The sequence below is a fragment of the Lepidochelys kempii genome, chromosome 10, assembly GCF_965140265.1.
Source record: "Lepidochelys kempii isolate rLepKem1 chromosome 10, rLepKem1.hap2, whole genome shotgun sequence".
NCBI lineage: Eukaryota > Metazoa > Chordata > Testudines > Cheloniidae > Lepidochelys > Lepidochelys kempii.
The window spans coordinates 46,865,877-46,871,876 of NC_133265.1; the positions used below are offsets into that span (position 1 = coordinate 46,865,877).

Genomic DNA, 6,000 nt, shown 5'->3' on the forward strand with positions numbered 1-6,000 from the left:
TACATGTGGCAGTGAAAGGCTCCGGCATGGGGGAAGCAGAAGGGAAAGGCTCTGGCAATTCCCCACTACCAGAGCCTTTCCCTGATGGAGTCTTTCACTGTGTCGGGGAAAGGCTCTGACAGGGGGAAGGCAGGGGGACACTACACTTCTAAAAACAGCAGTGCAGACATCAGAGGCATGGCTTGGGCATTGCTGTGACAATTGGGTGTACAGATTTACCCTAATTGTGAGTTTAACTGTAAAAAGTGAGTGTAAATTCATAAAACGTCACCATAATCCACACTAAGCCCTGGTCTACACTAGGAGTTGAGGTCGAATTTAGCAGCGTTAAATCGATTTAACCCTGCACCCGTCCACACGACGAAGCCCTTTTTTTCGACTTAAAGGGCTCTTAAAATCGATTTCCTTACTCCACCCCCGACAAGGGGATTAGCGCTGAAATCGGCCTTGCTGGGTCGAATTTGGGATACTGTGGACGCAATTAGACGGTATTGGCCTCCGGGAGCTATCCCAGAGTGCTCCATTGTGACCGCTCTGGACAGCACTCTCAACTCAGATGCACTGGCCAGGTAGACAAGAAAAGGCCCACGAACTTTTGAATTTCAATTTCCTGTTTGGCCAGCGTGGCAAGCTGCAGATGACCATGCAGAGCTCATCAGCAGAGGTGACCATGAAAGTGCCCTTACGCATGTGAAAGTTTCGCAGCCACTGGGAATCGTCCCAGACCTGCAACAGTATGCGGTCCCACCAGTTGGTGCTTGTTTCCCGGGCCCAGAATTGGCGTTCCACCGCATGAGCCTGCCCCATTAGCACCATGATGCCCACGTTGCTAGGGCCCATGCTTTGAGAGAAGTCTGTATCCATGTCCTCATCACTCCCGTCACCGCGCTGATGTCGCCTACTCGCCCGGTATCGCCTTGCCAGGTTCTGGTGCTGCATATACTGCTGGATAATGCGTGTGGTGTTTAATGTGCTCCTAATTGCCAAAGTGATCTGAGAGGGCTCCATGCTTGCCGTGGTATGGCGTCTGCATAGAAAAAAGGTGCAGAACAATTGTCTGCCATTGCCCTGAGGGAGGGGCGACTGATGACATGGCTTACAGGGTTGGCTTACAGGGAATTAAAATCAACAAAGGGGGTGGCTTTGCGAGAAACTGAATGGCCCCCTCAAGGTTAGAACTCAAAACTGGGTTTAGCAGGCCATTGATTTCACAGAGGGAGGGAGGGAGAGAGGGAGGAGAAAATGAATACAAAACAAATCTGGTCTATTTCTTGTTTTGAGCCACTTCATCTATCTTTATACAGCTTGCTGGCAGCAGACTGTGCAGTACGACCGCTAGCCATCGTCATCTCCTGGGTGCTCGGCAGAAGACGGTGCAGTATGACTACTGGCCATCGTCTTCTGCTAGCTGCAGATTAAAAGACAGTGCACTACCGGTACGACTCAATCGCCATGAGATGAAACAAGGGAAATGACCTGGCTGAGTCACTCCCATGTTTGCCCAGGCGCCCGATTAAAAGAGCACCCAGGACGGTCTACGTTGACAACGGCTACCAGTCATACTGCACTGTCTGCTGCCAAAAGGCAATTAACTGCTGCTGTGTAGAAATGCAGTACCACGTCTGCCAGCACCCAGGAGACATACGGTGATGGTTAGCTGAGCGGGCTCCATGCTTGCCGTGCTATGGCGTCTGCACTGGTAACTCAAGAAAAAAGGCGCAAAACGATTGTCTGCCCTTGCTTTCACGGAGGGACGGAGGGAACGGGGGCCTGACAATATGTACCCAGAACAACCCGCAACAATGTCTTAACCCCACCAGGCACTGGGATTTCTACCCAGAATTCAAATGGGCGGCGGAGACTGCGGGAACTGTGGGATAGCCACCCACAGTGCAACACTCCGGAAGTCGACGGTTGCCTCAGTACTGTAAACACACTCCGCCAACTACGTGCACTTACAGCATGTGTGTGGGGACACACACAATCGACTGTATAAAAACGTTTTCTACAAAACCGACTTCTATAAATTCGACCTAACCTAACCTAGTGCAGCCATACCCTAACAAATGTGGATGGAAACAGACGCAAGAAAACCAGACAGAGAAACTGGATTAGTCTAAGCCAAAGAGGCCATGTTGATATAATCCAAGGACTGTTCAAGTTATGCTTATTAAAAACAGATGATGTGGAGCTAGAATTAACTAAAATTGGCGTGTCAGATATTAGGCCTAATTGGTAGACAAAACAATGAGAGGCTGGGCTCTTCCACCAATTGCTCTCTTTTTAGGACCCTTAAAAGGAAGATTGTGTGGGGCGCCTACAAAAGAACAAGACGAAGAGAGGGGAAGAACAGAAGGAGGCTACTGGAGTGAGCTCCACCATCATGGCTGCTACCCTCACCATCTCCGGGGGCCCCAGGCAGGGGCACTGGAATGGGGAGGCCAGAGGGTCACATGCCCCACTTTTTTACCAGCCATAAGGGCAAGCAACAGGGGGCGAAGGGGGCAGAGAGGAGTGAGGGGGGCAAGGCCTCAAGGGGAAGCGGCAGTGTGCCCCCACACACACACTTTTAGGGACCTTCTGCTGCTCCTGACCCCAGGCCTTCATCATCCTGATCCTGAGAGATGTCCTGACCAGAACGGGCCAGAGAGAAGAAGCCAGATGACATTACTACCCCTACCATTTCCACCTGAATCCCAACCACCAGCTGGGATGAAATGGGATCGGACCTTAACAACAGCGCCAGTTCATTTCACCTAACTTCTTGTCTTTTCCCCAGAAATTATTACCATCTTTGATACCATCTAAGAGACTGTCACACAAGCGTTTTCTCCTTTTAAACCCCTCTCCAGCCAACGGGAAAGGATACAAGGGATGATGTTGAAATGAAAGCCTCATTTAATACTTTACATTGGAAAGGCTGTAACAGTTTCCCCATCTTTACTGTACCTTTAGTAAGAGGTTAAAAGATGTTTAAGGGTGTGCTTGCCATGGCACTAAGCAGGCGTGGTCTCTGAATACCAAACCACAGACCTTGTTTAATGTTGCTCAGTGACTGGGTTGTGTGAACACCTTTAGCCCCTATATTCCATCTAAATTAATACAACAGCGTGAAGAGAGCCAGGTAGAGTATATACCCTAGGGTTCAGGCATGTAGGGCACTCTACTCACGTAAACCATGCCTCACCATCTACACTGCTATTCATACCACCGCTAGCTGGACATCCAGTGTCTCTACTGTACACACCCCCATAAGCATAGACCTACTCTCAGGCTCAGCCTCCCCAGTGGTCCCAGGTGTAAGACAGACACGGCCAGCTCCCTGCTGCCTCTTCTTCACTGCATCAGGCACTATCCTATTATGTGTTTGAGCAGCACCCAACACATCACTGGGACACGAACCTGACTAGTGTCTGGGGGTTCTGCTACTGAGATCTGGCAAACACTCCATAGGGCTCATCTACACGGGGAAATTGGCCGGAATAGCTTTTGTGGAATAAGCTATTTCACAATAACTAATCCAGAATAAAAGTGACTTTATTCTGGAATAATTCATACTGTTCCAAAGTGGAGTAATTATTCTGGAATCAAAGTGCTTGAGTGTTCACATGGGAAGCTATTCCATACTACCTATGCTGATCACATTCCCTGTATTGACAAGCCCATATCTACCAAGTTCCACACAGCTTGACAAGTGATGTTTTACGCAAATTACTTAGTGGTCTATTTTGCATATAGTCATGAACTTCCGCTTTTAGAAACTTGGGTAGATTCAGTACGTGCAGGAACACCAGAACTAAGGTTACCCATCTGTGCTAAATTTAGCCCCATTGTCCATATGCATAAAGTCCAAGTTCCTCTCAGATAATGAGAGATCTAACTCTCATTGAAATCCAGGGGAGTTGGGATCCTAAATATCTTTGAGGATCTGGGCCTAAGAAACCAGGATGACACCTGTGGCGGAGGGGGGGTAGATTATCCACACTAGCCGACTGGAGGATTCTTAGCCATTCAGAGACAGAATGCTGGATTAGAATGGAGCAGGGGTGTCCTCCAGCATGGCCTGGTGATTCCTACTTTCCTAGGATAGTCTTTAATGTATTTCCCCCCCTCCCCCGGGTCATCAACAGGATATGAACCCATGATCTTTAGATACACTGGAGGAACTCAAATGACAGTGGTCTGAAGAGGAACTAGTATTAGAGCTGTTTGTCTTAGCGTGGCTGAGTCTGTAACTGGGCCCACCACACACTCTTTGCCAGTGGGTCACACAATTCTTGGTGAGACAGCAGTGGCATATTGAGAATCAGGATATGTGGGTTCTATTGCTGGTTCTGGGAGGAAAGTACGGTCGAGGGCAGAGGTTGCAAACTATGGCCCGCAGGCCATATCCGGCCCGCGGGACCCTCCTGCCTGGTCCCTGAGCTCCTGGCCTGGGAGGCTCGCCCTGGCCCCTCCCCCGCTGTTCCCCCTCCCCCACAACCTCAGCTCACTGTGCCGATGGCGCAATGCTCTGGGCGGCAGCACAGCCGCGGCCTGACCCGGTGCTCTGTGCTGTGCAGGTGGCGTGGCTGGTTCCATCGGCTGCCTGTCCTGGTGCTCTGGGTGGTACGGCTATAGCACCGCCAGTCACCGGAGCTCCAGGCAGTGCGGTAAGGGGGAAGGGAGAAGGTGGGGGTTGGATAGATGGCAGGGGAGTTCGGGGTGATGGTCAGGGAGCGGGGGTGTGGACAGGGGTCGGGGCAGTCAGAAGGCGGGGAATGGGAGTTGAATGGGGACGGGGTCCTGCGGGCGGTCAGGGGACAGGGAAAAGGAGTGGTTGGATGGGGCAAGGGTCCCAGGGAGGCAGTCAGGAATGAGAGGAAGGGTTGGATGGGGTGGGGGGTTCAGGGGCGGTGAGGGGACCAGGGGGTTGGATGAGGCAGGAGTCCCGGGGGGGCTGCCAGTGGGTGAGAAGCAGGGGGGATTGGATACGGGGTGGGGGCCGGGCCAAGCCTGGCTGTTTGGGGAGGCACAGAAACCCGATGTGGCCCTCAGTCCAAAAAGTTTGCCTGCCCCTGGTTTAGGAGTTACTGACAGCATATCAAGTACATAATTTGGCATATTCATTCAGCAAGGCAGAGTGGCAAAGCAGCTAAGCCATGCATCTGGTCTGCCAATTTAGAGATTCAGTTCTTCTGCCGGAAGTGACCGTGAGCAGTCTCTCTGTTAGATCAGCTGTCAGATGGGCGAATGACAGCTCTCTGTGCCCAAAGTTGCAGGATTGCTTTGTGGTTAATAAAAAAAAGTGGTGGAGAGCCCAGACATATTCACACCAGTGAGTGGAAAAGCTGGAATTAGAAGTCACGTGCTGCTGGCTGGTAGCTCTGCCCACACGACCCCACACATTGCTCCTGGAAGTGTTGTCATGCTCTCAGCCATGTGGACAGGCACAACAGAGTTGTCAAAGGCACGACACTTGGCACAACTGATAACACACCCATTTCCTCCGCAGGGACCATTAAAGTGCTGATGATAATAATGAAAGGCTCTGCACGCACACACCCAAACCCACAGTGAATTAGCACATACCTGAGGCCCATCAGCAATCCCACACCACGGGTCACTGTGTCATTGCTGGACACTCTCTGTGCAGCCAGCCCTGCACGCTTGCTCCCCTCTCATACTGGCAGAGACGCAGAGAGACAGGTACAGTACTCCTTAGCTTCAGCCCCTAGGGGGCTGTTCTTCCACGCTGGTTGAGACACCCATGGACTCTGCAATGAGGCCAGGCAGCAAACAGAGCATTAAAACCATCACTACCCTAATTCAAGCCCTCCCCATTCCTGCCCTGTTAGATCATTAATAAATAGTAAGTGCTAACGATAGACTTCATAGCTTATTATAACAAATAAATTGCTAATAATAGTCAATAGAAACCAGCCAAATAAAATAAGTTAACTGGCAAAAACAATAAAAAGTTAATAATAATAAGTAGTCTTCCCTGCCAGCTTGGGACTC

General features: G+C 50.7%; 1 protein-coding gene across 1 annotated transcript in view; it reads right to left on the reverse strand.

The window, feature by feature from the left end:
• The window catches only part of SEMA7A (semaphorin 7A (JohnMiltonHagen blood group)), a 73,085-nt gene extending 67,319 nt beyond the window's left edge, over positions 1 to 5,766 (reverse strand). The window contains exon 1 of the mRNA XM_073363260.1: positions 5,572 to 5,766. The gene's annotated coding sequence lies outside the window, so the exon portion shown is untranslated. The remainder of the gene's footprint in view (positions 1 to 5,571) is intronic.
• Between the last annotated feature and the right edge of the window lie 234 nt (positions 5,767 to 6,000).